Source organism: Panthera onca, chromosome A3 (genome assembly GCF_046562875.1).
Source record: "Panthera onca isolate mPanOnc1 chromosome A3, mPanOnc1 haplotype 2, whole genome shotgun sequence".
NCBI lineage: Eukaryota > Metazoa > Chordata > Mammalia > Carnivora > Felidae > Panthera > Panthera onca.
This window is the reverse complement of record NC_138341.1, coordinates 45040658-45055535: the sequence shown is the minus strand read 5'-3', so window position 1 is coordinate 45055535 and position 14878 is coordinate 45040658. Positions and strand designations below refer to the sequence as shown.

At 38.5% G+C, this 14878-nt stretch overlaps 1 protein-coding gene and 1 non-coding gene across 6 annotated transcripts in view; both read left to right on the top strand.

The window, feature by feature from the left end:
* CTNNA2 (catenin alpha 2) overlaps window positions 1-14878 on the top strand; it is a 1102119-nt gene that overhangs the window by 357248 nt on the left and 729993 nt on the right. The window lies entirely within an intron of this gene.
* On the top strand, window positions 14247-14451 carry LOC132672903 (small nucleolar RNA U3). Its single transcript, XR_009607770.1, has one exon. It is a non-coding gene; the product is annotated as a small nucleolar RNA U3 (small nucleolar RNA).

Below are 14878 nucleotides of genomic sequence, written 5' to 3'. Positions count from 1 at the left end.
CGAGAAGGAATGCTTCCTGAAAGTAGTACATTTTCACAGAGCATCTTGTTGAGTTCCTTCCCAGTTCTAACCCTCCCTTTTACTGTGGAAATCAACATAGTTCTTTCTCAGAGAGGCTTACCCTAGGTCTCCTTTTCTCCTGTGATACTCTGTAAAGTCATTCTGACTGCAGACATGTGGGAACACTCACATTAGGTTATGGAAAAGGTAAGCTTCCTATGTATTACATTAGCATGAGGACAGAAAAAAGAGGAGAAGTCCCTGACAAAATACTGTAAACATACTGATGAAGAAAATTCAAAATACAGCTTATGTCCTAAAGCAGTTAGCAAGAAGCAAACCAAATGCATAAAAATGAAAGCCAGTAAGTAGAACCATTTAGCTTCTGGAAAGCAATTTTGGGTTCCTAATTCAGGTACTAAAAAAGAGGAAGAAGGCAAATTCAGCAACTTTCTGTCTGAGTTTATGCCAATATTTTTTGAAGGCTTAACATCTGTAGAGTTGTATCTGTTGTTCTTTAATGCTTTTATTGGTACTTTTTTTTTTAAGTAAGCTCTATTCCCAACATAGGGCTTGAACTCGCAACCCTAATAGCAAGAGTCGTATGCTCTACTGACTGAGCCAGTCTGTCACCCCTATTAGTACTCTTCAATAATCTCTGCCATATTCCTATCAAATTGTTCCCATTTAATGGCCTTTGGAAGTAGCCCAGGATATTGGGAAGAGCCCAGGACTTGGATTGCAGTGTGTGGCTAGTACTCCAAGCTCTGTAAAATTTTAAGAATGTGTGACCTTGGGTTGCGGAGATAGTATCTCCAGGCCTTGGAAAAAGATTTAGCTACAGGATAGCTAAGATGATTACGAGTATACAGTATGCCAAGTGAGATGTAAGAAGGAAGGACTGCAAGGTATAAAGGAGTAATACTCTGTAAACAGCTATAGTTACTGCGATGCATAAATGATGTGCTATACACTTACCTATGTAGTATGCACCTACATACTAGTGTGTGTTGGGGGATGGGTAAAATTAGGGAGGATCAAATCATAGAAGATTTCCTGGAGGAGGCAGTGCCTGAGTAGGAATTAACATGCTGATGTGTGAATGAGTATTTCTCAGAAAGAACACCATTTCATGTGGCAGCATTATTCAGTAAAATACTCAGTTCTGGAACCCAGGAATGAGGAGAAATCTGGCTGAGTGAGCTGGAGGCAGATCCTGGAGTGCTCTGTAGGCCTTGCAAGGCCAAGGGCTGAGCTTCAACCTGAAGGCATTAGGAAGTTGCTGGTGCTCTAGGCAGGGGAATGCATGGTCAAATTTGTGTTTTTAAAGTGACCTCTGCCTACAGGGTGAAGAATGGACTCAGAAGAGGCAAAGCTGTAGTGTAGGAGGGTGGTTATGGTGAACAAGGTGACCAGTGCCCTAAATCCATTGTTGGAGGAGGAATGGCATAAATGGGTGGGTCTGAACCATGTTGAGGGAGGAGAGTGAACAGGCCTTGACAACTGTACTTTTCGTTTTCATGTATCAAAAGTTAATGTTTTGTACAGTAATCTTTAGTTAAAAAGACGAAACATTTTTTAATTCCAATTATGAAATCTGGGGAGGTTTCAGTTGTTTGTGGGATATTTGATTTTTTGCATAAAAAAACCTTCTTACACTTTTTTTTTTTTCTGGCTCTTTAATTCACATATATACACAACAGTATGATTATTAAATGCCTAGTAATTTACATAGATCTATATTTTGGATAATTTAAACTCTGCATCTAGGATTTTCCTGATTTAGTTTAAGTTATTTATATGTAATTGAGCTTTCATCAGTATGTGCTTACTAGTGCACATTTTACTTTTTAAAAACTAAATTTTAGACACACTTTTAAAAAAAATGGGACATGGATTTTCCCATCTGAGAGGACATAGTATCAATAACTGGGGGTTAGTAGGGTCCAGTGATTCTCATCTTTTCTACAGATACTATCACAATTTACTGCCTCTAAATCTGTCTGCTCTTTTCTACTCTGGCAAATTAAACTCTTGAAAATGGCCTTTTAAGCTTTTGTGGCTTAATGTGGTATTACAGCATTCGTTATCATGCACTGACATCTGGTGGCCAAATCGAACATTAGGAACACTCCAGTGCATTTCTGTATGCCTGTAAACCTAGCACAACCTAAATAAGGGCCAAGACTCTGGATGTAAATACGGAGAAGGTGAACTCTGCCTTCATAGAACTGTCAGTCAGCTTCAGGCACCCTTCTGCACACTAAAATTATGCCATGGGAATTGCATTAATCCTTTTTGGAAAACTAGCTCTAGGAAAGTGGTAAAGATGGATACAGAGGCAGATGAGTTTGCAAGAAGAGAAGCTCCAGGCAGGAGGTAGAGCTGAGAGGGTCGTTCTGCTGGCTGTGTGTGGGACCAGGTCAGCCAACATCAACCAACAACATATTCTCTGCTTCCTGAGTCATACTACATGCCTCCCCAGGACCAGTTTATCCAGTATCCTCATTTTTTGTCCAAGAAATCTTACTGTGGGATACTGACCCCTCCAATGGCTTCTTGTCTGCAAACAGCTTTAGTTTAAGGTGTTGTAAACCAGGAATATTTTCTGATTGTATCATTTAAATTTTTATTTTCTTAAAAGCTATTTCAAGGAAATATCCCAAGACAATTTAATTTTCTCTTCTATATTTCACTTAGTAAATATGGAGCTACAAAAATCATTGAGAAAAAAACAATATGATTTGAAATATTTGAAAGTTGTATTTGAAATTTCAAATCCTTATTAGCCTCCATGTTTTCTGTAATTAAAGTCATTATATTTTCAATCTTTTTATTTCTTTTCACAAGAGAAAATGAAAGAATCTTTTTTTCACCGAATAATGTTTTCCTTTTTTTAAAAAATATTTTTTAATGTTTATTTATTTTTGAAGGAGACAGAGCATGAGTGGGGGAGGGGCAGAGAGAGAGGGAGACACAGAATCTGAAGCAGGCTTCAGACTCTGGGCTGTCAGCACAGAGCCCGATGCGGGGCTCGAACTCATAAGCTATGAGATCATGACCTGAGCTGAAGTTGGACGCCCAACTGCCTGAGCCACTCAGGTGCCCCAGTAATGTTTTCCTTTGAGAATATTGGCAGATTCTGTGCATATGAGCTCACCTTTATTTCAAATAATTAGTTCTAAATGTAACTGATTATTGGTGTAATGGATCATCATATTCTACATTGTCTAAACGTGGGATGGCAAATACCATGTTGATTATCATCTAATTAGTTACACTGTAAAATTGGGGAACCAAATGAGCTCTTTTATCTAGTGAACTATTTAGTGGTGAAAAATAGGATTTATTTAAAGTATTGACCTCCTTAGTCTTAGTTTCTTTCGCGATTTCTTACATTAGAAGTGCTTGTCTTAGCCCTTCAGGATTATACCTTTCCCTTCTATGCACTCTCCATGTTACAAGTAGGCATATATTCAGTACTCATTTATAGGATTTGGTTTGATTCCGTGATGAAGTAAACACATGTGCTCATGCACACACACACACCTGCTCCTCCCCCCTAAAAACACTAATTTTGATTTCTTATTAACCAAGCTCCTTAATATACATCCTGAACTTCTCCGACAGTATTTTCTGGAAACTTTACTGTAACCTATTGAGTCCCATTGTTTATTTATCCAAATGTTCTCTGGGGCTGTTTTGTTCTTACTGCACACATTCATTGAGCTCAGAACGGAGGGGAACGGTTACCCACAGATGCAAGTGTGGTAGTAAATTTGTCAGGTGGCTAACATCACTGAGCGCATGACTGGGGCCCATGCTAGTCGTCCTCGTTACAGTGGTCATACTTGCGGACAATGGCACAGCATGGCGTAGGACAAACAGAACAAGCTTGTGTTTAAATCTGACCATATAACTCTTCCCTCCTTGCCTTTGTTTCTGCATCTATAAAATGGGGTAAAAATGTTGACTTACCAAGATGGTGATAATAGTTTTATGGGATAAACATTCTTAGGTGCCTCATCCTTGGTGGGCACTTAGAAATGCTAGTTGTCTTTTTCTCCTGCTTCTCTTAACAGAAGTCACAGACAGATGTCTTCCATCCAAAGTTACTGTGGAAACTATTGGCTAGAAAATGCTTAGAGAACAGTTCCTAACTGAAAAGTTGTGTTCTTCCTTGGTCACATCCAGACCTCCAAGAAAAGTCTGGCCAAAGTGTAGATTAAATTACCCCCTGGCCTAAGAATTAATTTCTTAAAATCTTTTTTGCAGTATAGTTGACACGTAATGTTATATTAGTTTCAAGTGTGCAACACTGATTCAACAGTTCTATACATTATACGGTACTGACTACACTAAGTCTAGCTACCATCTGTCACCATACAACACTATTACATACCATTGATTATACTCCCTATGCTGTACTCCTCCTCATGCTTGTGACTTAAAGTTGAGCTTTAGTACCTCACAATCCCCTTCACCTATTTTGTCCATTCCCCCTCCCCCTCCCTCTGGCAAACACCAGTACCCTTCAGTCCATTTCTGGTTTGTTTTGTTTTTTTAGGTTCCACACATAGCTGAAATCATATGGTATTTGTATTCCTCTGCCTGACTTATTTCACTTAGCATAATACCTTCTATGTCCATCCATATTGTTGAAAATGGCAGAATCTCATTCTATTTTTACAGCTAAGTAATATTCCTGTGTGTGTGTGTGTGTACACAGCACATCTTCTTTATCCATCTATTGATGGACATTTCAGTTGCTTCCATATCTTGGCTATTGTAAATAATGCTACAGTGAACATAGGGGTTCATACGTCTTTTCAAATTAGTGTTTGTTTTCTTTGGCTAAGTAGTAGTAGAATTATTGGATCATATAGTATTTCTGTGTTTAATTTTTTGAGGAGCTTCCATACTGTTTTCATAGTGATTGTACCAATTTACATTCCCACCAACAGTGTACAAGGGTTCCCTTTCTCCAAGGATAATTTTTTTTAATGTTTGTCTATTTTGAGAGAGAGAGAGTGAGAGGAGGAGCAGAAAGAGTGCAAATCTCAATCAGGTTCTGTGCTGTCAGAGCAGAGCCTGAGGTAGGGCTTGATCTCACAACTGTGAGCTGAAATCAACAGTTGGACCCTTGACTGACTAAGCCACTCATGTGCCCCTCTCCAAGGATGAATTGTAAAGAGTGAAATCATAAGTCTAGTGTTAGCACTAGGAATGTAGGTTTCTCCCTTGTGTTTATTTGGTAATTCGCATTGCTTCTGATGTGGTGAAAGACCCCTTTATCTTCCTATTAAATATCAGAGTTATTCAGGTTTGGTGGTCTCTTAAGATTCTCCTAGTACACCAAGAAGGAAAAGAGTGGCTGACAGAAAGGGGTAAAAATGGAAGATGAAATGATGGCAAAGATTGGTGTTCTTCCTTCATCCAAGAACCACAACGCAAAGGAATATATAGTTATTTTTTAACATGTTCTACCCAGGTGATAACTTTCTACCACAGTTAATTAGCAAGGCACGACACTTGTTTTAAAAAGCCTAATACAAAAGATAAGGAAAAAAAACACTGTGAAAAGACATTATTAATGCCTACACTTAATGCTCAGCTTTTCTATCGCCAATATTCTCTTAAAAACCTCCAGGATTAAACCCCTCAGTTGTGATGAGGAGAAGAATGGATCCATATTCCTGGAATAGAACATAGAGTCGTAAATCAGAGGGAATTTCTAATACTTGGATGATACAGAGAATCAAAGATTAGTAAAAATCTCCTTTTATTGTTGAGTTCATATAACCCAATTTGTAAAATAACCCAATTTAGGAGTGCAGAAAGTGATTTCCGAAGAACTCACTTAGTTCAAAGTGATAGAAATAATTATCCTTCTAGCCCAAGTATGGATATGTCTTTCTATTTCAGAGGTATTGGCCAAGAATGGTACACGAAGTGCTGTCCTCTCAATTTCTATTAAGTCCCTAAAAATACTCCCCCCCCAATAATGGTGCAATCTAAGTATCAGAATGTGCTTGTGGGGCGCCTGGGTGGCTCAGTTGGTTGAGCGCCCGACTCAGGCTTATGATTCATGGGATTGAGCCCTGCATCAGGCTCTGTGCAGACAGCTGACAGCTTGGAGCCTGCTTTGGATTCTGTATTTCCTTTCTCCGCCCCCCACTCACACTGCTTGCTCACTCGCTCTCTCTCAAAACTAAACACTAAAAAAAAAAAAAAAAAAAAAAAAAAAAAAAAAAAAAAAAAAAAAAAAAAAAAGAAGAATGTGCTTGCTATGCAGGTGCAGCTTCCAGACAGGTCCTGTCTTCTCCCTCTCTTACTAGTTTGCCTCTGCTACAGCTTTTCTTTGAAGAAATTCTGCAGCTGACATGCTTGTCTCCCAGGCCCATGCTTTAGTATATTCTCTGAAAGGATGAGACACACACGTACATCTGTCTGAGGTGTCTTCCTGTCCTCTTCGTACTTCATGCTTAGCCTTCATCATACTTCTTAAGCTTATTCTGATTGCTGAGGGCCACTAAGCTGGTAATGACCATGGTGTTATTTTTTTTTTAAGTTTATTTATCTTGAGAGAGAGTGTGAGTGGGGGAGGAGCAGAGAGGGAGAGAGAGCATCCCAAGCAGGCTCTGTACCCAGAGTGGAGCCCCACGCAGGGCTAGATCTCAAGACCACGAGATCACAACCTGAGCAGATACCAAGAATTGGAGGCTTAACTGAGCCGCCTAGGAACCTCTTCTTGGTGTTATTTTCTTTTACCTTTCCTTCTCAGTTTTTGATGTATGTTTAGAAATTTAAAAATAAGCTTTCATGATCATATATTGTATATAATGTACACAATTTTTTCTACATAAGAAAAAAGCTGTGCTCTTTCCTCCTTTCATTTTTCTTTTGTTCTAAATACATCTTACAGCTTCATTCTTCCAGGAGATGCTTATGCATATTATTTGAAAGACCAAATGAATTCCTAGTTGGGAAGTTTGAACTAATTGCAGCGACTCCCTAGGATACTTTCTAAACCTAGCAAAACTGACCAGATTTGCACATAAGTTAAGAATCTTCTTTACCTGAAAACAAGTATTACTCTGAATAATTTCCATATATTGGTTTGAATGAATGATGCGAAGATTTTTAAATCCTCCATTTGCTCAAAATAGTCTTTTTGGCATAGCATTTAAACACAGAAGCATTGGGGCGCCTGGGTGGCTCAGTCAGTTAAGCGTCCGACTTCGGCTCAGGTCATGATCTAACGGTCTGTGAGTTCGAGCCCCGCGTTGGGCTCTGTGCTGACAGCTCAGAGCCTGGAGCCCATTTCAGATTCTGTGTCTCCCTCTCTCTCTGCTCCTCCCCTGTTCATGCTCTGTCTCTCTCTGTCTCAAAAATAAATAAACATTAAAAAAAAATTAAAATAAACACAGAAGCATCATCAACCAGAAAAGTTTTTTAAGAAATTTCTTTCTTTCATTTTTTTTTTTAAACAAAGATCTCTGACAGATGTGAAGAAAGATATCATTTGTGGATATCTGATGTAGATCTCCTAGGGTGAAAAAGGTAATGTGCTTGATCTGTTACTAGCCTCCTAAATGTGGCAGCCCTTTGGTCTGTGGATACAGGCTGGTTTTATTTTCACACTCTCTCAAGCCTCACATACCAGAATCACTTTTAAAATCTGGAGCAGCGAAATAAGCCAAAAGTGACACAAGGAAGATGCAGACTTAATACTAACATTCTAGGGGCGCCTGGGTGGCTCAGTCGGTTAAGTGTTCAACTTCAGCTCAGGTCATGACCTCACATTTTTCGAGTTTGAGTCCCACGTGGGGCCCTGTGCTGACAGCTCAGAGCCTGGAGCCTGCTTTGGGTTCTGTGTCTCCCTCTCTCTCTACCCCTCCCCTGCTCGTGCTTTGTCTCTGTCTCTCAAAGTAAATGAACGTTAAGGAAAAATTTAATACTAACACTCTAGCACCTAAGAAATCACTTCCCTGCAGTAGGTAAATTTGAAAAAAAAATTGTAGTGAAAATACCCAATAAACCTGAATGTATGTTTTATGTGAATACATATGAGTATGAATTATAACATATATAAACTCACACCAGATGTTTATGGTTTTTCTTTGGCTTGTGATGACTGTTAAGAGTTTATTCACCTATATTTCTTCCCAAACTTTGACAAGTGATTCCTTAATTAAAAAATATATTTTACTTGAAAATATTGGAAACTGTTCACAGATATACTGCAAATATAAAAATAATCAATACCTCTATGTTCTTTAAGCTTCACCTGTTGTTAGTGTTTTACCCCATTTACTGTATTGTGTGTGTGTGTTCTCTCTTTCTCCTTCAGGCACACAGACTCCTTAATTGTCAAATGGGTAAAGTCAGCTTTAATATATATGCTTACACACATAACAGACACTCTTTCCCTAATTATTTCTACTAAAAATTAGATTTATTTATTATTGAGAGACAAAAAGACATAGAGCATGAGACACAGGGGTAGAGAGACGGGGAGACACAGAATCTGAAGCAGGCTCCAGGCTCCGAGCTGTCATCACAGAGCCCGATGCGGGGCTCAAACTCACTAACTGTGAGATCATGACCTGAGCCCAAGTCAGTTGCCTAACCGACTGAGCCACCCAGGTGCCCCCAGAATTACAGATTTTTTAAAAGGGTTGACACCAGCACACGTATTAATTTGCTAGTTTTGCCTGGTTCAAAGTGTTATTTGATGAAGGGCTGTGGGTACAACACAATCTTCCCAAATATGGTCTTTACACAGTAACATCCATAAAAAAAAAAACTGTGTCGGGGTGCCTGGGTGGCTCAGTCGGTCAAAGCATCAACTTCAGCTCAGGTCATGATCTCACAGTCCGTGGGTTCGAGCCCCATGTCAGGCTCTGTGCTGACAGCTCTGGGCCTGGAGCCTGCTTTGGATTCCGTGTCTCCATCTCTTTCTGCCCCTCCCCCGCTTGTGCTCGGTCTTCTCTCTCTGTCTCTCAAAAATAAATATTAAAAAATGTTTTTTAAAACTTGGGTCTTTGTAACTAGAAGGTTAGAGCAATCAGCTACCTAAGTTTGACTGACCTGAGTCAAGTTTGTTCCTGGTTGATCATGGTATAATATTGCATACTTGTTTTTAAGCATTTTATAAAGTTTAAGAAACATTTAAAAGGTGGGGGAAAAAGTGATGTTCAATTAGATGGTGTGAACAAAGAAAACTTAGGACATTTTCATAAGGCACTAAGTATTCTTGAGGAGTAAGAGGGAGCGAAACCTGCAGAATCTATCCATTTCTGAAGCTAATTCATCACAAAGGCTTTTTTGTTCTTGGTAGCTCCATAAAACTTTAGAGTTGGTAAAGACACTGGAGGTCATGTGGTTAACTTACCATAAGATAGAAAGTCTGTACCTAGCATCCCTCATAGGTGGACCTTCTGCCTTTGCAAGATATTATTGGGAGGAAATCACTGGGGGTAATTTCTTGTTGTATTTTACAGAAGCTCTAATATTTGAGAAATAAAGTTCCTTTTTACATCAAAATTTCCTAAGTAAATTTCCAAAGCACCTCATCTGTCCCCCCTTCGTTAGCCTTTATCACATTTTATGAGGGTCATAAATACAAGTCTTACTTGCAAGATAGGGCTGGGAAATCCTTGAGGAGAAAATTCTATTGCGGTCTCCTCCACCCAGTCGTCTTTCACCCATGATGAGTAGTTAATAAATATTTTGGAGTAGTTGATTCTGCCAGATCTTCCTGTCATACCTCGACAGTGGCCTAGCAAGTGGTTTTCTTTCCATCCTTCCAACCTTCTTCAGCCCATTTTCTCACATTGCTACTAACTTCTTTCTAAAAACCAGAAGTGTCCATGTTTCTCTTCTGCTCTGACAAGAAAATTTAAAATTCTTTCCAGTGTCCCCACACAATATGGGTAGATCAGCTGTTGTTCATGGGTCTGGAAGCAGAGGAAGCCATTAGTCTTGTGTTTCAAATGGGACTAACTTGGTTACCTCTCTGTCTTTCCTGGTGCTTGAGCAGGTCTCTAAGCCTTCGTGTCTCCATCGGTAAAATGGTTACCTAGGTTGGTTATTAGAATTAATGGCATCATCTACAAAAACATTTTGTAGACTGGTTGAGGCAAACACTAAAACATGAGTTAACCCAGGTGCTAGTGAGATACAGTTTTTATTAAATTTTTGCATTAAAAAATTTTTAACATTGATTTCTTTTTTGGAAAATGATCTACATTCAGTTCTTTGGTTAAAAGTTAGATACTGAGTTTCAAGGTTTGCTACTTGAACAAACTTTATATTATAAATTCAGTAGATATTGACAAATCTCCTGAAAGACTCTACAATATTAGATATTTATAGTCAAAGGTAAAGAACTGCATTCAAATTGCCACACACTTGAAAAAGCGAATTAAAGTTTTATTATTGGTGAAACCTATGCTAAAAAATAAGGTATAAAACTGGTGTGTACTTGTGTTAGACCCAAACACTTCAAATAGTTTCTCAAATCGTGGCAAGTAACTTTGATTTACCATCTATTTCTTTTACTAATGCCAATAATACTAATTCTGCACTTTGTTTGTTGTGGTCCTCTGAAGTCCATGGTGTTTTATTTATGATTGTGCATTTATAATTATGCAAATATGAATTGCACACAGATTAATTTTATCTGAGCAAAATTGTTATGTATGATAAAACAGTCATCCTTAAGTGACCACTCTTTATATTCCTATGTAAGGAGTAACTAACTTAAAATCAGTACCTGGAGGGTATCTGTGTGCAGGAATGGACTGGGGAAAAGTGGAGGGATCCTTTGGAATTCCTATGCAGTTTTCTATCTGTGTGCCATACTTAAGCTTTGCACAGCCTTGTAAATTACAGTAAGGAAAGGCTAATTTTCTCATCACTTAACTGCTGCCAGGCTGGAGCAGAATATTCTAGCAGATAAATAGCTGTGGCAAAACCACATACATTGTTAACAGTTTAAATTCATGTAGTACAGGCCTTACACAGGTGCCATGTGCAGAACAGATAAGTGGTGGGGAGAGCTGAGCCATTAATTTTTCCATTGAGATGTTGGCAAGGGTGAGGGGTGAGAGGCTATAGGGAAAAGCAAGAGGAGTCTCAGTGGCAGAAAGAACATAGCAATATCGATAAATTGAGAGAGACTAAAAGAAGAGACCAAAAGGAACTAACAATTAGTACTACACGCTGAGGTAAACAGCCCTTATCCAGCCAACAAAGCTAACACAGCTGCCTTTCCTTAGCAGATTGCTGAAAAGTAATAAGACTTTTCCTGTCTTTCAAGCAACACCAACCCATGCCTTTCCACGTGGAGTTTTTCATGAACAGTTAAAAGAAGCAGCAGATGTCCAAGTTTTTCATGTGTTTTAATAATTCCTATCCTTTTGAATTGTGTCCCATTAAAGAAATTACTTTGTGGTAGCAGTTTCAGTTCTGGTACGTAACACTGCCTCACACTTAGTAAGCTCTCAAGAAATGTTTGTGAAATTAAGAATATGGATGAAGGAATGACAGTACCTGCTGGATAGCAGATGAGGCAAAGTGAGTCAGTCAGTTTGGCCAAAGGGTTGTAATTACTGTCAGAACTTACATTTAAGGAAGGAGAAAAGGTACTGATATAGGGAAAAGTTGTTGATAATAATTTAAAATGATACATAATAATTATAGCAATAGAATAATAGATCTTTGACCTTGCCATGTACTTTAGCAAGGTCAAAGGTTAGGTTAGAATCAATATATCTTTTATCTTGGAATCTTTGATTTTGGAGAGCTTAAAGTCATCAAGCCATCTGCCTTAGGAACCAGCCACTTGGGTAGGTTTAACTTTGGAGCTAACCCTTGTCATCCTAAAGCATCTCTTTCCACAGATGACTTCTTCCTTCAACATCCTGTTCCCTTGGACTTCCATGAATAACCTCATTTTGCTTCATTTGTTTCTTGCCTCTGACCATTATACCTCAGTATCCTTGGTTTTCTCTTCTTTCCTGCCACCTAAATAAGGCTTTTCCCTAGAGCTCTGTCCTTTGCCCCACCTGATTCCCACTAAACGGCCTCTTTTCTTGGAAAGAGAAAAGTACCTTGTACCCCACATGTGTTTCTCTAGTACCAACCTCTCCCGAGCTCCAGACCTATGTCCGGCTGCATATGTGACATGTTAATTTGGATGACTTCAAGCATCTAAAAAAGTTCTCAGACTAAGTCTTGTTGTTTGTTTGTTTTTTTTTTTTATCTCTCATCAATGCTGAATTTTCTTGTATTTTTCTTTTAGCTAAAGGTACTGTCTTTTTTTTTTAATGTGATCATTCAATCCAGAAAATTGAGAGTCTTCTCCACTCTCCTCCTCAGTTTATCTTGAAATCCTCTGATTCAGTTCCTTTTACAACTCTTGCTTTGGCCTCACACCTTCATCTTTGACCACTGGCTAGTTCAGGCCCATGTATTTTGCCTGGATCATTGCGATAATTTCCTAACTGCTTGTCCTGCCCCCACTTCCCAACTTCTTCCCTTATATTCCATTATCTCTGACAGTCTGCCTTTGCAAAAATGCAAACAGGGTGCTTTGCATTATTTACCAGCAAAAATCCATCTTCAGGATAAACTTTAAAGTTCTTAGCATGGCATCAAATTATTTCAGTAGGCCCCTGACTACCTCTCTAATTTCCTATCCTATTTTTCTTTGCCTTCCATTCTATGTTCTGCTACAGTTGTTTGTTGTCAGATGTAGAGTGGCTATTTCATTTGTGTGCTGCCGCTTATGGTATTTTCTCTGTCTGAACTTCCTTCTCTTTTTAACCTAATATATTTATATTCATCCATCTTTGAGTAGCTTAGTTTTTGAAGCTTAATTCTCTAAACAATGAAACCACTGTTACTTTGATGTTAGTATTATACTTGGTGCATATTAATATTAAATATGTTACTATGTCTCTGGTTTCATGTTTCCAAATGTGAGCACGGGGAGATTAAAAGCCAGGTCTCATTTATATTTTCATCTGCACAGTTAGCACACAGACATGACATAAATTGTTTCTTGAATGGGTACTGAAATGAATATGCTCACTGTTTTGATCTTAGTGGCTATGATTTATCCACTTAAAATTTCTTCTTAGCTTTCTGGACTATTGCCATATGCTATATTCTCTACAATAGATGTTCCATGTCTTCACGACCATTGTTACGTTCCAAAAGAAATTCATGATCTTCTGGGTTGGGTTAACCCTTTTCAGGTATCTGTTTTCTTGTGTTATAAAAAGAATCTATGTAATTGAACTTGTTGCCAGTAGATGTACATTAAAATACAGAGTTCACAAGAGTACATGACATTCTCATTAGACACAAAGAATATTTTTTGAGCCATGCTATGGTATTTGAAAAGCAATTAACATATTGCACATTATTCCTGTGAGACACAAACTGTTTCTTTCCCATTTTAATTTGCCTGTTTAAAAAAAGACAGAAAAAGATAGATGAGTTTACACTCAAGGTGTATGCCTTTCCCTTGTGGCCAATGAGCCAATTTCCTTTTCATATTTGCAGAATATTGATACAATTATTCTTTCATCAGACATGAAATTTGAGTGTATAACCAGTTTGTGGAAATCACCTAGTAATTTATTAGGTTGATAACAGCAATTAAGTCATAATTGCTTCTGAGAAATATAAATTGACTTTCTGTTTTAAATGGATAATTTAACATTCCAAACCACAGACCTGTAGTGTAACTAATTTCTGGGATAAGAAGTTTGTTTCTCTTATTATTAAACTAAACAAAAAAAAAAAATTCAACCTTTGATAATCCAGTAACGAATTACGCAGTTGCTGAATTCTTGGGTTCATGTTATATCTTCATTCTTTTCCCTTGTTGCTAATTTTTTTAATTTTATTTAAAAAATTTTTTTAAAATATTTATTTATTTTTGAGAGAGTGAGAGAGTGAGAGCACAAGCAGGGGAGGCACAGAGAGAGATGGAGACACAGAATCTGAAGCAGGCTCCAGGCTCTGAGTTGTCAGCACAGAGCCCGATGCGGGGCTCAAACTCACAAACTGTGAGATCACGACCTGAGCTGAAGTCGGATGTCTAACCGACTGAGCCACCCAGGCGCCCCTAATCTTTTTTATATTTAAGGACATCACAGTGGAGGGAATTTTAGATAGAACTGGGACGTGTTGGTAGGACCATGGATTTTTCAATGATTGGAAATGTGAAGACTGTACTTTCAGGGATTGTTTCTAAAGTTTGTCACTAGAGAAGTTTCTCTAAGTGTGGAGTCCCTGAAAGCATGAGGAGGAATAGTGTCCCTTCCTGTGAAGCTGACTCTGGGTGTTGTTTCTACAGCTGCCCTTGTCATTGATGATTGTTCCCTCCTCCTTTGGGGGACTAAGAGGAAAGTGGCCCGTTGTCTGAGTAGTTTCTCTAAAAAAAGAATTTATTTATTTATTTATTTATTTATTTATTTATAAATGACAAGATCTAGCAGTGGCCTTGGGACACTGTTATTTTATTTTATTTTTTTTTACCTTTATTTTTGAGACAGAGAGAGACAGAGCATGAACAGGGGAGGGTCAGAGAGAGGGAGACACAGAATCTGAAGCAGGCTCCAGGCTCTGAGCTGTCAACACAGAGCCTGGGGTGGGGCTTGAACTCACAAACTATGAGATCATGACCTGAACTGAAGTCGGACGCTTAACCAACTGAGCCACCCAGGCGCCCCCTCTAAAAAAGAATTTAAATAAATAAATGTAGAAGACATTCTTTGCCTATAAACCATACAAAAATGCATAGCCAGGCCTAACTTGGCTCATAAGCCATTGCTAACTGACCCTGGTTTAATCAAAC